The sequence below is a fragment of the Rhincodon typus genome, chromosome 33 (assembly GCF_021869965.1).
Source record: "Rhincodon typus isolate 14 chromosome 33, sRhiTyp1.1, whole genome shotgun sequence".
NCBI lineage: Eukaryota > Metazoa > Chordata > Chondrichthyes > Orectolobiformes > Rhincodontidae > Rhincodon > Rhincodon typus.
In genome coordinates, this window is record NC_063364.1 from 1,594,838 (window position 1) to 1,615,099 (window position 20,262).

At 42.0% G+C, this 20,262-nt stretch overlaps 1 protein-coding gene across 3 annotated transcripts in view; it reads right to left on the reverse strand.

Annotated features, from left to right (window-relative positions):
* The window catches only part of asb7 (ankyrin repeat and SOCS box containing 7), a 56,464-nt gene that overhangs the window by 22,708 nt on the left and 13,494 nt on the right, over positions 1–20,262 (reverse strand). For all 3 annotated transcript variants that reach the window (XM_048616069.1, XM_048616071.1, XM_048616070.1), the window contains exon 2: positions 3,534–3,674. The gene's annotated coding sequence lies outside the window, so the exon portion shown is untranslated. The remainder of the gene's footprint in view (positions 1–3,533; positions 3,675–20,262) is intronic.

Genomic DNA, 20,262 nt, shown 5'->3' on the forward strand with positions numbered 1-20,262 from the left:
TGTCTGTTTTGTAGGCATTTGTGGATGAAGTTGCAGGGATATCCATTCAAAGCGAGGATCTTGTATACATGACAACAAGGTGCAGAGCTGGATGAGCACAGCAGGCCAAGCAGCATCATAGGAGCAGAAAGGCTGACGTTTCGGGCATGAAGGGTCTAGGCCCGAAACATCAGTCTTTCTGCTCCTATGATGCTGCTTGGCCTGCTGTGTTCATCCAGCTCTGCACCTTGTTGTCTCAGATTCTCCAGCATCTGCAGTTCCTACTATCTCTGTTTACATGACAAGTTTGACACTCAGCAGACTAAAACATTTCCAGCATCCACTGCTGGAAAACAGTTCAAACTTCCTGAGGATTTTAAAATTTCCAATGGAGTTTGTACACATCCTTCATCCACTCAAAGTTAACAAATTGCAGTCAGCATCTCTCTTCCAAACTATCTGTTGCATTCATAGCAATAAGTGATTTTAAATAAACAGAATGAACATTTACAACACAAAACTTCGGGCATCACCAAAATAAAAAAAAGATATCATTCATGACTTCAACAACACAAAAATCACTGACAGTAGGCATTCTGAATGCTCTTCTCTTACTATCTATGTGTAAAACACACTTGTATTGCTTTGGATCTGGAGTCAAATGTCAGTCAGACCAGGTAAGGGCGGCAGATTTCCTTCCCAAAAAGACAGTTTGGGATTATAAATGCCAAATAAAATTTGTGTCACACAAATGCCAGGGGGAATGACAATCTCCAATGAGAGAATCCATTCATCACTCCTTGATATTGAATTACCACTACTGAATCCCCCAACATCAACATCCTGGAGTTACCACTGACCAGAAACTGAACTGGCCCAGCAATCTAAAAACTGTTTACAAAAGAACAAGGCATAGTTGGAAATTCTGTGATGAGAAACTCACTTCTTGACACCCAAAGATTGTTCACCATAGTTAAGGCATGTATCAGGAGTATGATAAAATACTCTCAATTTGTCTGAATGAGTGCAGTTCCAACAACACTCAAGACACTCAACATTATCTTGGGCAAAGAAGCCCACTCAACTGGTACCTCACCCACCATCTTCAACATTCATTTCTTTTACCATTAATGCACAGAGGCAACAGACTGTACCATCTACAAGATTAATTGATCCACATTTGTCAAAACTTCTCTGACAGCACTTTCCCAAACTGTGACCTCTATCATCTAGATGGAAAAGGGAAGCAGATGCATGGGATTACCACCATCAGCAAGTTTAAAACCAAGCCACATATCATCCTGACTTGGAACCATATCGGCGCTCCTTCACTGTCACTGGGTCAAGATCATGAAACTCCCTTCTTGACAGTTCTGTGGGCGTACCAGATGGACTAAGCAGTTCAGAGTTGCAGCTTACCATGTCTCCTTGAGGGAAATTAGGAACTGACAATAAATGTCTTTGCCTGAGTCAATACTCCAAGAAAGAATAAAAAAATTCTGCTGTATACCTCATAGCATTTAAGTTGGCCAAAGAAAGTGCTTAACTGAATGTTAATTTAGACTGAATGACACCAACGTTTGTTGGTCCAAATTGATCCAATCTCCACTTACAAGCTGTTAAGTAAAAGACATCTCCTGCCTGAATAGCCAATTATTTTCAAAATCCGTGTCTAATAAAAAATTGGGTTGACTAATCGCAAACTTTTCTGGATTAGTTATGTATGCTGCATTTTGTTAGACAATACGAAATAACGCAATAGACACAAGATTGTTTCAAATACTTGAAACAAAAGACGAAATGAACCTTGCATATTTCAACTCATTTGTGAACATGACAGAACAAAGGACTTTGTGAGTAGCAAGTATTTAGTCTAGATCCAGAGATTGGTATTGCATGCAGTACTGCTATTGTTTAAGACAGGGAATAGCATTCACATTCCAACTAAGGATTCTAAAATTATAGATTGCTACCAAGCAGCCTGTTTCACTGGTCAGAATTTTTTCATCTGAGGTCAAATAAATGACATTTGTCAGACTTTGTTTAAAATCCACAAAAATCTAGCAATATTTGATAGTTTTGACAGTTTAAATCTGGTGTCAAGTTAAGGTAAAGACTGGGCATATACAGCAGCAGCTGTCATGTCAACAAACAGGCGAGAAGCAAATCATACCAAGGTATTCTCACACAGCACGAAGGAATCTTCATCAGGAATTTCAAAAACTTCAAAAATTCTTGAAACATTTATGAAATTATAAAACTTACATTCCAAACATAAAATTAGTTTTCAAGACATCAAAAAGATTAGGGCACTTAACAGCAGTCATGAAGTTAGCAGACGGTTAAAATTTAAACATACGTCATTTAACAAGGTGCAGCTTTTTCAGGAGCTTAGAAACAATTGTCACCCTTAATCAATAAAGGGTGGAATGAGGAGATGAAGTTCTCATCAATTCAATTATTTTCTAGTTGAAATTGTTTGAGAACACCTCAGAGTCCTCTCTGAAACCTAAAATTACTGACAGCAATTTCTGCATACATGCATTATACTGATGCATGTGCTGACCCCAAACATTGCTAAGTGAACGAAAATTGACAGATTCACATTATACCACTGCAAAATCTCAGCCATTACTTAAAAGGCGTATAACTTGTACAGCTGGTGTAGTGCACAGTGAAGGTGATTATCTCAGAGTACAATGAGACCTCGATCAGATGGGCTAATGGGCTAAGGAGTTTAATTTAGGTAAATGTGAGCTGTTGTATTTTGGTAAGGCAGATCAGGGCAGGACTTATACACTTAATGGTAAGGTCCTGGGGAGTATTGTCAAACGAAGAGACCTTGGGGTGCAGGTTCATAGTTCCTTGAAGGTGGAGTGGCAGGTAGGCAGGGTAGTGAAGGTGGCATTTGGTACACTTGCGTTTATTGGTCACTGCATTGAGTATAGGTAGTTGGGATGTCATGTTGCAGCTGTACAGGACATTGATTAGACCACTTTTGGAATATTGCATTCAATTCTGACCTCCCTGCTTTAGGGAAGATGTTGCTAAACTTGAGAGTTCAGAAATGATTTACAAGGCTGTTGATTGGTTGGCAGGTTTGAGCTACAGGGCAGGCTGAATGGGCTGGGGCTATTTTCCCTGGAGAACAGAGGCTGAGGGGTGACCTTTTACAGGTTTATAAAATCATGAGGGGCATGGATAGGGTGAATAGCCAGGGTAGTGGAGTCCAAAACTAGAAGGCATAATTTTAAGGAGAGAGAAAAAATATTTGAGACACACTTCAGGGGCAACTTTTTCCATGCAGAGGGTCAGTTGTATATGGAATGAGCTACCAGAGGAAGTGGTGGAGGCTGGTACAATTAGAATATTTAAAAGGCATCTGGATGGGTACTTGAACAGGAATAATTTAGAGGGATATGGGTCAAATGCTGGCAAATGGGACTAGATTAAATTAGGATATCTGGTTGGCTTGGATGAGTTGGACTAAAGGGTCTGTTTCCATGATGTACAACTCTGACACGAATTGGTGGAAAAATTCACATCTTACATACCTGGTAAAATATTTTGATGTGTTGTCTTGGATATCCAATCAAGTCCCAGGGCCTACGTTACGACATAGACAACTGGAATTCTAATGAGCAAATGTCGAATCGCCTCACATCCCTGGAAACACACAATAGGCCAGTCAGCACCTGTGGAGAGAACAAAATCATTGTAAAAAACCCTCCATGTTTTGGGTTCATGCCATGCATCAGAGATAAGAAGGTTGAAGAGCAGGAAAGCAAAAGAGCTGTACATACAAACGGAGTTACGATTCCAAAGATCAACAAACCCTAAGCCATATTAGCATCAAGCCTGATACAAGAGTATAAATTTATTCAATGTCAGACTAGAGAACTCAGATGAAAGCAGGTGCATTTCTGAAGCTTACAGTGATGGGTGCTGGAACAGTTTAAACAAATAAGATCAGAACGGGAATGGAAGGTGTAGCCTGGGGTCACACTTGTGTTAATGTGACTAATTCTTTGGATGGGAGGGTTATCCTCCGAGGATAGATTGAAGAGACTGGGAGGAACGATAGGAGGCCTCATCGAAACTTCGGATATGAAATTTAGGATACGGATTTCCAGCCAACGTCAGTTCTGAGGAAGGGTCACCGGACCCGAAACGTTAACTTTGTTTTTTTCCTTCGCAGATGCTGCCAGACCTGCTGAGCTTTTCCAGCAACTTTATTTTTGCTCCTCGTCAAAAATTCTTAAAAAGGAATAAACAAGCTACCTGCAAAAATGTTGTTTCTGTGGTTGTATGGTTTAGAAACAGAGAACAAAGTCTCAGAATAAAAGATAGGTCATTTAGGACTAAGACTAGGAGGAATCTCTTTACTCAGAGGGCTGCCTTCTTGTTTTTTGTATCTAAACTTTTGTATACATCAGTGGGAGAATGGGTTAAGTGACAGAAAATAAAGATTATTTAGATTTTAAACTCTCAAAAAGCCCTCTGCTGGAGCTATTTAATTGGGACAACCACGGAGGGTAAGAAAACATATCACTTACGTGCAAACATACTGATCATGTGAATAAAAAAAATATAAATTTTGTCTGTGACACTTGTGAACAAAAGAGGATGTTTAGCAATGCAGTCACTCGATTGCATCTATCCTCTCCAGTGCAGAGAAAACTGAGCAAACTGTACAATACTAGAGGGAGTCCATTCAGGATTGCCTGGTACTCTATACTTGTGCGGGAGGAAATGAATGAATGGGGTGGGGGGGCGGTGTTGAGCATGATCAGAACAATCATAGCAAATGGACAGATCTATACCCTCCCCAATTCTCATTTTTTAACATCGGACAATACAGTAATTTTCATCATTTCAAACACAATTTTAAACGCCTATAATATTCCATCCTATTTAAATTTCCATTACTTCTAATGCTTATTTAAAAATGAATGTTAGAAACAGGCCTCAGAGCCAAAAACCAATGGCACCCCAGGACAAATTCACAGCAGCTGTGTTTCTAAAAATCAAATGTGTTTGCATACCTGGAAGCTCTAAATCAAGCTGGTTATTTTGGACCCAAAGGTACTGAAAGGTGCTTGTCTAATAATTTATCTTATTTAAGAAACTGTGTTGTACCTCATATAATGGTAATGATACTAGTACATCCTTTGCTTCTCTTTTTAAATTTCCAGTACTTGATTGAGATGATCTAGCATGTCATTCAGCAATCTTATCACTGGCACTTCCTCTCTACGTACATTAGTTTACAATCCAACTTTTCAGATTTTATTAATATGCTTGTCTATCCTTTATTTTTCCATTCTGAAAAATAGGAAAGCCCAAAAGCTAGCAACTATCTACTTCCCCACATACGTTGCTAACCTGCCTGCTTGTTCTAAGAGATTTATGTTATTTCATGTTTCCAGTTTTTTGCCTTTATAATTTATGCTGTTGCAGGTCTTTGTGACATCTGGAGGAAGCATCCTTTGAAAACTAAAGGCCCGTCATAGCAATTATTGTTCTTCTTCATTAAACATCTTTCATGGACTGAAAGAGACAACCAAAGAGGTACAATGTAGGAGAGGAGATCTACGAAGGAGAACCACACAACAGTCGTCAAATCTAAAATAACTGTTTCCTCGATTGCAAATACAGTGTAAAATACAATAGCTCATCTGCAGCCACTGAAACATGCATGGAATATTCCATGTGGTAGTCAGAGGTCCACAGCAAAGTCCAATTGTGAGCAATGGATATGGTGATCAGCAAATCTTGGAGAATTTAATTTTACCCTCTAATGCACATATATAATCCAAGTCATCTTCTGGATATAATCTAGCAGGTAGTTATCATATTTTAGCAACAAAATATATGCATCAAGCGTTCCCATCAATAATCATGAACAGCTCATTATGCACAGCATTTGTAGTTCTTTTTAAACAGAAACTGGTATCAACCGACTCAGGAATTAGTTGTTCATTTTTCACTAACTTGAACAAATGTATTCCAATTTTTCTTCACTATCTGGGACTGTTGGTTGAAAGAATGACAGATACAAGATGAGACTGTTTAATATTCAAGCTGAAAGCATACGGTATCACAAAAATAAAGCAGTATTTCATGAGGCAATATGTTGACAGCACTTAAAAATTGCAACCTCAAGGAATGATTGGATAAGTTTGGGGCTGTTTTCCTGAACACAGGAGGCTGAGGGAGGACAATTGAGGTATACAACACTATGAGGGGACGAAATAAAGGTAGACAAGAAAGACCTGCTTCCCCAAGCAAAAGGTCAATTACTGAGGGAACAGATTTAATGCAATCTGTAGATGGATTAGCGGGGACATGAGGAAAAGCCTCTTTACCCAGAGGGTGGCGGATGTCTGGAATTCGCTGTCCAGTTTGGTAGTTTTACTCCTGGCTGGCACAGACACGATGGGTTAAATGGTATGCTGCTGTGATGAAACTTTTCTATGATTCAGCACTTAAAATGACCACAAAACTGTTGGACTGTCATCATAAGCCAAATGGTCCATTCAATGTTCTTTAACAAAGGAAACTTGCCATTCTTCCTTGGCCTGATCTGTACTTCACTCCCACAGCAAGGTGGTTCACACTTAATATTATTTTTAAAAGAAATCAAAGCATGCAGTTATTTACTGACCATCTGACTGTTCTTGAAAAGTCGGCCTTCTTGAAATCTGCAGCCTATGGTGAAGGTCTTCAGAGATGGAGTTCAGATTTTGACTCAATCAAACAACAGCAATATATTTGCAAGTTAGCATGGTATGTAACTTAGAGGGGAACTTGAAGGTGGTGAAGATATTCCCATGTGTCAGCTGCACTGCCCACTTGCAAGTTTGGGAAGGGCCGCTGAAGAAGCCTTCAGGTTGCTGCAGCACATTTTGTAGCAGAATTCCCTCTCCTACAGCATTGTGAATCTATCGACACCAAATGGGCTGCAGCAGTTCTAGAAGGCTATTCACTATCACCATCTCAAGGGCAATAGCCAACATCCATTAAATGAATTGAAGTTGGTATGCATTGCAACCCAAGGTTTATGTTTAATGCACTCCCAAGACATGGTTGGCTAGGCCAATATTTATTGCTCATCTATGACTGCCCTTTAAGAGGGGGAGAGCGAGAATGTTTAAACTGGACAACAAGGTGTTTAAATTTGAATACTGTTGGAGCTGCACGCATCAAAACAACTGCAGAATATTGTAATAAGTCCGGACTTTGTCTTTCAACCATCTACAAAGCATAGAGAGCGACTACGAGCGAGGTAGCTAGAGCTATTCAGGAGATAGTGCTGAAAGCATCAGTCCTTGAGCTTGTCCGACAGGTTTGAAATTCTTGCTTCATGAGGAAGAGTTGGGGGCTATAGGAAGGATAAGCAAACTGATCATTGCACCATGGTACAGGGAACCATTCAAAGGGAGAAAAAGAAATGTGTTGTAATCGGGGATAGTACAGTCAGGGGAATAGACACTGTTCTCTGTGGCCAAGAACGAAAGTTCCAATTGCTGTCTGCCTGGTGTCCAGGTTCAGGATAGCTCATCTGGGTTGAACAGGAACTTGGAGTGGGAAGAGAAGATCCAGTTGTTGCAGCCCACTTTGGTACCAACAACATACATAGAAAGCAGAAACAGTTTCTGCTGAGGGAATATGAGCAGCTAGGGGCTAAATTAGAGAGGAGAACTGAAAGTGTAATTATCTCTAGAATACTACATGAGCCGCGAGCAAATTGGCACAGGGTCAACAAGATTAAAGAGGTAAACACATGGCTCAAAGATTGGTGTGGGAAAAATGGATTTAAATTCATGGGACATTGGTACAAGTACTGATGGGACTGAGATCCACCTGAATCATGCTGGAGCCAGAGTCCTGGCAAATCACATAACGAGCTGAGGATAGGGCTTAAAATTAAATAGTGGTAAGTGGGTTTAGTTGCATGGAGAATTATTGAAAGAAGAGGAGTGGCCCAGCAGAGGTTATTAAAGTTTGCAGAACACGTAATAGGACAGAGTATGGAAAGGGTTAGGAATCTAACTTCAGGCACAGCAGACAATGAGTTAACTTTCCTAAGGGGGCAGTCAACACAGGACCAAGGATGTTGAAATTAAATGCACGCAGCAGACAAAACAAGGTAAAATGTGCTTGTAGTGCGGATTGAAATTGGCAAGTACATTGTTGTGGGTATCACTGAGACAAAGCCCACATGGGATCAGGATTGGAAACTAAATATCCAAGGAGTTACATCTTATCAAAAGGACAGGCAGATGGGCGGGAGGTGTGGGGGGGTGTGTGCCTTGTAGTAAAAAAATGAAATTAAATTGATAGCAAGCAGTGATAGAGTTGGAAGACACAGAATCTGTGTGGCTAGAGCAAAGGAAAAAACAAAAGAGTATACACCCCCTAGCAGCAGTCAGGATGTGAAGCAGAAAGTAAATCAGGAGATAGAAAAGGCATGCAAGAAAGGCACTATTACAATAATCATGGAGATTTCACTATGCAGATGGGCTGAGAAAATCAGGCTGGTAGTGGTTGTCATGAAAGAGAACTTGTGGAAAGTCTGCAAGATGTTTTTTTTTTGGAGCAGCTTGTGGGGCAGCCCACGAGGGAACAGAAAATTCTGGATTCAGTGCTGTGTAATGAGGTCTACTTGCTTAGGGAGGTGAAGGTGAAGGAACCCCAAGGGGACAGTGACCATAATATGATTAAATCCACCTTGCAGTTTGATAGGGAGAAATTTGAATCAGATGTAACAGTGTTAGAATTGAGTAACGGTAATGAAATGGAGAAGAAGGCAGAGCTGGCCAGAGTTGATTAGAAGGGGAGCCTAGTAGGGAAAACAATGGAGCAGCAATGGCAGGGGTTGCCACAGTAATTCAAGAAGCACAGCAGAAATTCATCCCAAGGAAGAAGAAAATACTAAAGGGAGGACAAGGCAACTGTGGCTGATAAGGGAAGTCAGGGCCTTCTTGTGGCACAGTGGTATTGCCCCTAACCATGAACCACATGGCCTGAGTTCAAGTCCCACCTGCTCCAGAGGTGTGTAATAACATCTCTGAACAGGTTGATTAGAAAAATAGGTTAAATAAAAATACAAAAAAAAACACACAAGAAAAAGCATACAACATGATGAAGATTAGTGCAAAGCCAGAGGATTGGGAAGTCTTCAAAAACCAGTAGAGGATAACTAAAAGAAAAGCAATAAGGGGGAGAAGATAAAATAAGACAGTAAAAGGTAGCTAGTAAATTACAAGTAGATTGCAAGAGTTTTATTTTTAAGATATCTGAAAGGGAAGAGAGAGGCAAGAATATACATTGATCTGCTGGAAAGACAGACTGGAGAAGTAGTAATGAGAAACCAAAAAACCAGCAAAAGACCTGAATAAGTACTTTGCATCAGTTTTCACAATGGAAGACACCAGAAGCATATGGTGACTCTGTGGTTGGCACTGCTGCCTAACAGCGCCAGGGGCCCGGGTTTGATTCCATCCTCAGGTGACTGGCCGTGTGGAGTTTGCACGTTCTCCCCATGTCTGCGTGGGTTTCCTCCGGGTACTCCGATTTCCTCCCACAGTCCAAAGATGTGCAGGCTAGATGGATTGGCCATGCTAAATTGCCCATAGTGTTCAGGGAGGTGTAGATTTGGTGGGTTATAGGGAGATGGGTCTGGGTGGGATGCTCCGAGGGTTGGTGGGGACTTGTTGGCCCGAAGGGCCTGTTTCCACACTGTAGTGAATCTATGATGAACAGTCAGGAGGTAGAGGTGCTATCATTAAGAATAAGTTGCTGGGGAAGCTGAAAAGATCTGAAGATGAATAAATTACCTTGATCAAATGGACTACAGCCCAGAGTTGAGAAGGAAATAGCACAGGAGATTGTGGAGATCTTTCAGGAATCACCGGAGTCTGGGAGGACCACAGAGGACTGCAAAATGGCTAATGTAACACCCCTGTTTACGAAAGGAGGGAGGCAGAAGATAGCAAACTATAGACCAGTCAGCCTGACCTCAGTTGTTGGTAAGATCTTAGGGCCTGTTATTAAGGATGAGATTGTGGAGTATTGGAAGTGAATTGTTAAATAGGACTAAGTCAGTATAGCTTTGTCAAGGGAAGGCCATGCCTGACAAAGCTCTTAGAATTCTTTGAGATAATGAGCAAGTTATATAAAGGAGAGCCACTGGACACAATTTATTTGGATTTCCTGAAGGCCTATTAACAAAGTACCGCACAGGAGGCTGCTAAGGAAGAGGTCATGGTGTTGTGGCAAGAGACTGACAATGGATAGAGAATTGACTGACTGGCAGAAGGCAGAGTAGGGAGCCGGTGACTAGTTGAGCTCTGTAGGGGTCTGTGTTGGGACCACATCTGTTCATTATGAACAATCTGGATGAAGGGACTGAGGGCTTTGTTGCTAAGTTTATGGACGACACAAAAATAGGCGGAGGGGCAGGCAGCCTTGAAAAAAATGGGGTAGGGGGTTGGGCGCTGCAGAAGGATTTGGACAGGTTAGGAAAGTGGGCAAAGATGTGGGGAAGTGCTAAGTTATCCATTTTGATAGGAAGAGTAGAGGCATAGACTATTTTCTAAATGGGGATAGGCTTTGAAAATCTGGAGCACAAATGGACTTAGAAGTCTTAAGGTTAACATGCAAGTTCAGCCAGCAGCTAGAAAAGTTGAGGTTGAAAAGACTTCTGTCCATTCTGTAGACAATGTCCACACCACTGGGAAGCCTGTTCCTCAATCATCCAGCACATCAAGGGTTGGAGCACAGGCACTCACGATTGCTGTCTGCTGGTTCTTTCAAGTTGTACATGGAGAGCCATGAGGCAATCGGTGATTCTGCAAGCTTAGAGAGTTGGTTGACAAGTTTACACTCTCTCAAGAATCTATTTCCATGCATCCTCAGGTTTTCCTCTCCAGAAGACGTAACTACTACCTTCTTCCTTCGGCTACCCTTTGCCTGCTCTTTTGAGTTTCCTGCAGGGCAGCAATATCAATCTTGAAGTGCCTGAAGTGCAGTTCTTCACCCTGGACAATTATTTTGCTCATTATCCAGGAGGGTAGATAAAGAAAAATTAGCAGGGAATCAAGGATGACAATCTTAAAATTAGATGTAGCCATTTGGAAGGAGGAGACAAAAAAAAAAAAAAAAATCAGGAATCATCTTTTAATAGGGTATTAGAAATCTTGTTTCAGAGATAGTAGGAACTGCAGATGCTGGAGAATCTGAGATAACAAGGTGTAGAGCTGGATGAACACAGCAGGCCAAGCAGCATCAGAGGAGCAGGAAGGCTGACGTTTCGGGCCTAGACCCTTCTTCAGAAATTTTAAAGATAAAAACAGATGTGCATTTGGTAAAAGTAACAAGGGATACGGGCAATGCCTAGTAAGAGGTGAGGTACAGTTCAGCTATGATCTCATGAAATAGCATAGCAGGCTCATTGAGCTGATTGGCTTTCCCATTCCTGATCAGTATTACATCATACAAGGAAACAGTAGACATGGAAATGAAGCTATCTCAACCATCATGTCTGCACCAGTAATATAGAGCTATAATATTAGGCATGATGGACAGTTGTGGAAAATTAAACATTTTGCTCAATAAAGAGAATAAGGATGATTAATTTAACATCAATCATATGATCTCACCAACATTAAAACACAGTAAAATATTCACGTGTTCTGAAAGGACATCCAGGATCTTAACCTCCACCAAAACACCCCTCACTCTTCTAAACTCTGGTGAAAACAAGCCCAGCCCATCTAATCTTTCTGCATAAGACATCCTACTCAGCCCTGTTAACAATCCAGTAAATGAAACAAAGAACTGCAGATGCTGGAGATCTGAAACAAAAACATAAATTGCCAGTGAAGCTCAGAAAGCCGGGTTAACATTTTGAGTTTGGGGATTCTTCGTCAGAACTGATAGCAGCTAGGATAAAGTGGTATTTAATGCTGAAGACACAGTGAGGGGGTGAGCTGATAGGTGGGCATGGATAGTAGAGGAAGATAAAGAGCAAGGTGGGGGGGTGGGAGGAGGGGGAGAAGCTGGGGGGTGGGCTACGAAATGGGTAGGCAGACAAGGGGATTATTGATAGCAAACCATGACAGAAGAAAAGGTGAATAAGTGATAATGAGAACCAAGAATGGGTGAGAATATATTGGATGTGCTGAAAACAATGCATGTCATGGAAGGACCATGTGTGAGGTTGGTTAAAAAACATAGAAGAACGTAATCAGGCTCTAAAGTTATCAAAATCTATGTTGAGTTCTACAGGTTGCAGGGTCTCCAAGCGAAAGATGAGATGTTGGTCTTTGAGCTTGCACCAAGACTTGCTGGAGCACTGCAGCAGGCCTGTGACAGAAATACTGACATGGAAATACAGTATTGTGTTGAAGTGACAGGTAACTGGAAGATCAGGGTCATTTTTACAGAGAGGACATAGGTGCTCTGCAAAGACGTCATCCAGTCTGTGTTTCTTCTACCTGATGTTACAGTAGACTAGATTGAACAAAGTGCAGGTAAATCAGTGCTTCATCTGGAAGCTACGTCTGGTGCCTCGGATGGAGGGGAAGGAGGTGGTAAACGGGTAGGTGTTGCACTTTCTGTAATTGCATGTGAAGTTGCTGCAATGGCATGGGGAGGTGTTGCAAGCAGAGGAAGAGTGGACCAGGTTGTCCCAGAGGGAACAGTCCTTGCGAGGGGGAATGTATGTCTGGTCATGGCATCCCTTTGGGGGTGACAGAAATGGCTGCTCAGTTTGTAATCAGACTATTCCCTCCGAGTTACCCAGGTCCACTCACTCCTCAGTCTTCAGCATAACTATTACTTTTTCCTAGCTACTAACAGTTCTGATGAACAGTCACTGACTTAAAGTGGTAACCCTATAATCAAGGCTAACGTTCCATTGAGATAACAAGGTGTAGAGCTGGATGAACACAGGAGGCCAAGCAGCATCATAGGAGCAGGAAGGTTGACGTTTCGGGCCTAGACCCTTCACAGACATGCCATTGAGCTTGGTTCCTTGCTGTGCCTCCACACTAAAACACCTAGATTGCTCTGTACCTCAGAACTCTTATAGTATCTCTCCATTTAAGTAATATTCTGCATTTTTATTCTTCCAACTTCATGTTTTCTCATATTACACTGCATCCACGAGATTTTTTGCCCACTCACTTGACCTATGTATATCAGTCTGCCCCTGTGGTTATGTCACCTTCACCACAATCTTTTCTCCCTATCTTTGTGACATCAGCAAATTTTGCTACCCACGTCATTGATATAAACTGTAAAATTTTAAGATCTGAGCTTAGACCCCTGTGTGATCACACTTGTCACATCCTGCCAATCTGAAAAAGATTAATTTACGCATACTGCTTCCTGCCAGCCAGCCAGCCATTCATCCATGCTTATGTTACCCCTTTGCTGCTACTTTTCACAATACCATTTTCTATGAATTCTTGTTAAATGCCGTAAAAACCATGTACTGTACATCAACAGGCTCTTTTATCCACAGAGCATGTTACCCCTTCAAAAGATTCCAATAAATTGGTTGAACACGATTTCCCTTTCATGAAAAAAAATGGGTGGCACGCTGGCTCAGTGGTTAGCACTGCTGCTTCACAGCGCCAATGACCCGGGCTCAATTCCACCCTCGGGCGACTGTCTGTGTGGAGTCTGCATGTTCTCCCTATGTCTGCGTGGGTTTCCTCTGGGTACTCCGGTTTCCTCCCACAGTCCAAAGATGGGCAGGCTAGGTGGATTGGCTGTGCTAAATTGCCTGTAGTGTTCAGGGATGTGTAGGTTAGGTGGGTTATAGGGGGATGGGTCTGGGTGGTTTGCTCCAAGGATCAGTGTGGACTTGTTGGGCCGAAGGGCCTGTTTCCACACTGTAGGGATTCTATGAAATTATGCTGCCTCTGCCGATTGTTTGAAGTTTTCCCAAGCACATGGTCATAACCTCCCTGAATGATTGATTCTAACATCCCCACAATACACATCAAGCTAATTGATCCATTGTTTGCTGTTTTCCACTCGCGATCTTCAAGACAGGGGCTACATTTGCTACTTTCCAGTCTGACAGAAGTTTGCCAGAATCTACCAATGTGTTTACCATCTCATTAGCCACACCTTTAAGCTTCCTGAAGTTGTCCATCAGGACCTGGAAAGTTTTCATCCCACAGCTCCATCAGTTTGCTCAGCACAGGTTCCCTTGTGACAATTTCAAGTTCCTATCTTCCTCAACCTTCTGATTGCAGGTCATACCAGGTATTTTTAATATCCTCTTTAGTGAAGGAGGGAGCAAAATAGTTGCAGAGATAGTAAGAACTGCCGGTGCTGGAGAATCTGAGACAACAAGGTGTAGAGCTTGGTGAACACAGCAGGCCGAGCAGCATCACAGGAGCAAGAAAGCTGACGTTTTGGGTCTAGACTCTTCAGAAAAGTTTCTGAAGAAGGGTCTAGACCCAAAACGTCAGCTTTCCTGCTCCTCTGATGTTGCTTGGCCTGCTGTGTTCATCCAGCTCTATACCTTGTTGTCTCAGAGGGAGCAAAATATGTGTGTTACATTGTCATTTCTTTATTATCCATTAATTCTTCATTCTCACTGTCTTGAAGGCTGGTCACTGTTTTTGTTTTCCTTTTTGCTATCTATAGAAGCTCTTGTTATGTTTATACATTTCGAGCTAGCTTCCTCTCATACTCTCATTTATTTGCCCTGATTAACCTTTTAATCATGCGCTGTATTCTGACCAGTCATCTGGTCTGCCACTAATCTTTCTGCAATTATATGCCTTATAAGATCATAAATCAGAGGCAGAGTAGGCCATCAAGATTGCTCTGCCATGCAACGAGATCATGGCTTGTCTAATTAGTCTCAATTCCACTTTCCTGCCTTTTCCCCTGAACTCTTGATTCCTTACTGATTAAGACAAAACAAGTCATTGGTTGGTAATAGTTGCTAGTTTGATGTTAAGTAACTTTCAGATTAAAAACTAAATTTGTTTTTTTATGTTTCCTGTCTGTCTTTGAGAACTAAGAAAATAAAACAGAGATGCAGGGCCAGGCAGCTTATACCTGCAGAATATGGGGGCTGGTGGATCCCATAATGGTTCATACAGTCTAACAGAGCTGATGAGTGGGTGAGTGGGTATCTGAGCATCAAACACTACAACACACTGGGCGGGGGGGGGGGGGGGGGGGGGGGGGGGGGGGGAGTGGTTTGTGGGGGCGTGCAGTGGACAGTTATCTGGATGCTGCGTTTCAGGAGGCACTCACATTCCTTAGATTAACTGCCTCAATTTCAGTTGGCGGTCAGGGACAGGAGCATGCAACTACCAGCGAGGCAGGTGAAGAGATTGAGGTAGTGCAGCAGGAACCCTTGAGCTTGTCTAACTGGTTTGATAGTCTTGCTCACTGTGTAAATGAGAGCAGTGGCTGCAGGAAAGATGAGCAAACTAATCATAGCAGCATGATTCGAGGGGGGTAGAACAGAGAAATGTAGTTCTAATCCAGGATCATATAGTCAGGGGAATAGACATTGTTCTGTGGCCATGATGCTTGCTGAGAGCACAGGTTCAGATTATCTCATCTGAGCTGCAGAGGAACTTGGACTGGAGGGGAAGATCCAGTTGTCATGGTTGATGTAGGTACCAATGACATAGATAGAACAAGGAAAAAGGTTCTGCTGAGGGAATACAAACAGTGAGGGGCTAAATTATAAAACAGAACCAAAAAGGTAATAGTCTCCAGATACAACCTCAGCCATGTAGCTTAGGTTAACAAGATTAACAAGGTAAATGTGTGGCTCAAAAATTAGTATGGGAGAAATGAGTTTGAATTCATGGGACATTACTGGTGCCAATGGGGAAGGAGGGAGCTTTTCTGAAAGGACAGGCTTCCTCTGAGTCATGCTGGGACCAGAGTCCTTGTGTATCACATAACTAGGGTTGCAGATAGGGCTTTTAACTAAATAGTGCATCGGGGTGGGTTCAGTTGCATGGAAAATTAGAAAATCAGAGATAAGGGAGAAGGTGGGATTGCAAATTAGCCACAGGACTGAATGGTTACCAGAAAATAAAAGGAAGGGACAGAATGTGGGAATGTCATATTGCACCAATGAACTCAGAAGTGTAGGGAAATGCAATAACAGAACAAACTTAAAAGCTGTACGTTAACGCATGAACCACTCAGAATAAGGTAGATAAACTGATAACGCATATCAAGGTAAATGAAAATCATCTCATAGTCATTACACAAACATGATTACAAGGAATTCAAAAACTGGAAACTTAACATTCAGGAATATTTGATTTTTTGGAAAGACAGGACGATGGAAAAGGTGGTGGGGCAGCCACTTCAAGTCACATATGAAATGACGACAGCCACGCGAAATGATCTAGGCTCGGATGATGTACAGTCTACTTGGGTGGAGGTTTAAAAAAGCATCAGGGGAAAGACAACATTGGTAGGTGTAGGGTACAGACTCTCAAACAGTGGCCACTCTTTAGGAATCAACAAATAGTAGTAGCATATAAAAAGAATGAAGCCATAATTATGGGTGACTCTAATCTTCATGTTGAATAGGTTAATCATATTCAAAAGGGTAGCTATGACAAGAATTCATTGCCTGGATTGGGGAAAGTTTCCTCGAAAAATGTGTCATTGAGTAGGCCATTTCAGACCTAGTAATGCGTAATGAGGCAGTTTAATAAATTACCTCAAAGTAAAATATTCCCTAGGAAGTAGTGATCATCACATGACAGAATTTAATATTCTGCTCAAGAGTAAGAAACTTGGGTCAAAAACAACTGCTTAACTTAATTAAAGGGAATTAAAATGAAATGAGGATAGAATCCTTTTCTGATTAAGGGTCTAGGCCCGAAACGTCAGCCTCTCTGCTCCTATGATGCTGCTTGGCCTGCTGTGTTCATCCAGCCCTGCACCTTGTTGTCTAGAATCAGCTAAAGTGGGCTAGGTAGGCAGCTTAGCAGGAATGACAGTAAGCAAGCAGTGGCAGATATTTAAAGGTGGGAATTCATGACTCTCAGCAAAACTACATCTAGTAAGGAGGAAAGACTCGGAGGGATAAACCAACCATGACGTTAAGGAGAGTATAAAGCTGAAAGAAAAAAGGATATAAAAAAGGCAAAAGTCAGTGACAGCCCAATTGATTGGAATAAACTCAGAACCAACAAAGGTGGACTAAAAAGATAATAAAGACAGAAAATAAATGAGGGCTAACTAGCAAGGAATACAAGAGCTGACAATAAGAGCTAATTTAAATATATAAAAAGAAAAAGGAAGGTCAAAGGGATCATAGGCCACTCAAAATTTACAGAAACTTTAGGGGCGGCATGGTGGCTCAGTGGTTAGCACTGGTGCCTCACAGCGCCAGGGACCGGATTCGATTCCAGCCTTGGGAAACTGCGTGTGGAGTTTGCACATTCTCCCCATGTCTGTGTAGGTTTCCTCCGGGAGCTCCAGTTTTCTGCCATGTTGCAAAGATATGCGAGGTGGATTGGCCATGCTAAATTGCCCATTGTGCCCAGGGATGTTTATGTTGGGTGTGCTAGACATAAGAAATGCAGGGTTAACGGAGGGGCGGTGTGGACTTGTTGGGCCAAATGGCCTGTTTCCATAGGGATTCTATGAAAATTAATCTGGTTAGGTACAGTGAAGACATTTCGACCACCCCATTAATACGAAAGAATACAGGGAGAAATTGAGTAACATCACTTGAGAAATAGTATTAGATAAGCTAATGGGGCTTATTAGATAAACTAATGAGGCTAAAGATAGCTAAGTCCCTTGGCCCTGATGGATTGTATCCAAGGATCGTAAAAGGAGGTAGCTACAGAGATACAGGATACGTTGGTTGTAATTTTCCAAAATTTGTTGGATTCTGGAGAAGCACTAGAGGATTGGAAAACTGTCAATGTAATACCCCGATTCAAAAAAGGGAGAGAGGCAAAAAGCAGGTAACATCCAGGTTGATTAGCCTAACGCCTGTTGTTGGAGAAGTATCAGAATCAATTAAGCAATTAATAGCAGCATATTTGAAAAATCATAATCTATTCAAGCAGAGTCAGCATGACTTCATGAAAGGGAAATTGCATCTGACTAATTTATTAGAGTTTTTGAGGAAATCTCAAACAGTGTTATTAGAGAGGAACAAAAGCAGACATTGCTGGAAAAGTTCAGGTCTGGCAGCATCTGTGGACAGAAATTGAAGTTAACATTTCATATCTGATGACCCTTACTCAGAAAATGTCGATTTATATTAAGAATATAGGGTTGGGGGGTGGGAGTGGGAGTAAGGAGTATGGGGATAGAGCCCAAAGAGACAGAAAAACAGTTGGACAGTCAAAGGAGTGGATAACTATCTGGCTAGGAGGTTGAATAGCTGTTAATGGAGACTGTTAGTAGTTAACAATAGATAGTATGTGATAACAAGGCCTGGTGTGGGGGTGCATACAGGTCTAGGACATGGGGGAGTTCAGGCTCTAAAATTATTGAATAAAAACCGAAAGAACTGAGGATGCTGCAAATCAGGAACAAAAACAAAGTTGCTGGAAAAGCTCAGCAGGTCTGGCAGCATCTGTGAAGGGAAAAAACAAGAGTTAACGTTTCAGGTCCGGTGACCCTTCTTCAGAACTGGTGGTTGCTGGGAAAACATCAGTTTATACGCAGAAAAGAGAGAGGTTTGTGGGGTAGGGAGTAAACAATAGGATAGAGCCCAAAAAGAGAGAGAGAAAGACAGTTGGACGGACAAAAGGAGTTGCTAACGATCAGGCTGGGAGGGTGAATAGTTGTTAATGGGGACTGTTAGTGACTAAAAACAGGGGGTGTGTAATGGCAGGCTATGTGGAAACAAGGCCTGGTGTGTGGGGTAGGGGGCTGGGCCTCTCCCAGTAAATGGAGGCTACCATTGTCACATTCTGTTCATTGAGAACTGTCATCAAGTGCAGGTAAAAGGCCAGAGAGAGGGGTCCAGGTTGATGGAGAATGTTGGAACTGGGCAAAAGGATCTGTGGGACGGGGAGAGGGCTCTTGTCTGAAGAAACGGGCATGGAGGTGAAGATGACAGAACATTTTGATGTCATGTCATGCCCGTAATTCATTAAGGCGGGGACACAGAGGGCCAAAGCTGAGACCTTTGCAGAGTACGAAACATTCAGCATCGGACAGCAGAAGGTTAGGAGGGATGGTTAGGAGGAAGGAATACCCAACATGAGGAGGGGTTAGGAGGGGAATTAGTGGCATTAGAGGAAAACCAGCGGATGTGTTGGATTTGGACGTTCAGAAGACGTTCAACCAGGTGCCTCTCAAAAGATTAAGTCATGAGATAAGAGCCCACATTACTGGAGGTAGTATATTGGCATGGATAGGGAATTGGCTAATGGGCAGGAAAAGCAAATGGGGACAGCAGATCCTTTTCAGGCTGGCAACCTGTGACCAGTGAGGCTCCATGGGAATCAGTGCTGGGACCATAATTGTTTACAATATAAATTAATGACATGTTTAAAGGAAGTCAATGTATTACAGCCAAATTTGCAGATGACACAGATGTAGGTGGAAAGGCAGGGAGAGGGATACATTACAGAGAGATATTGATAGGTTAAGTAAGTGGGCAAAAGTTGGCAATTGGGGCATAATGTGGTAAAATATGCAGTAAACTTTGGAAGGCAGAACAAGAGAACAGTATTATTTAAATGGAGAAAAACTGTAGAAATTTACAACACAAAAGGACTTGGCGGGGTAGTTGTGCACGAGACACAAAAGGTAGCACATTGATACAACAGGTAATCAGGAAGGCTAATGGAATACTGGCCCTTATTTAAAAGGGTTTGACGTACAAGAGGAGGCAAATCTTGTACAAAGGTGCTGGTAAGCCCATATCTGAAGTACTGCAAGCAGTTTCGGCTCCCTTGTGTAAGAAAATACATTATTTCATTGGAGACAGTTCAGAGAATGTTCACTGGAATGATCCCTAGTATGAAGGGATTGTCTTACAAGCAAAGGCTAAAAAGTTGGAACTCCTGTCATTGGAGTTTAGAAGAATGAGTGGTGATCCCACTGAACCATGTACAATTCTTAAAGGGCTTGACAGGGAAATGCTGAGAGGATGTTTCCCCTCATGGCACAATCTGAAGGTATACTCTAATAATAAAGGGGCGCTAAATTAAGACTGAGATGAGGAAGAAGTTCTTCTCTCAGGACATTGAGTCTCTTTGGAACTCCTTACCACAGTGCTGAGGGCAGAGT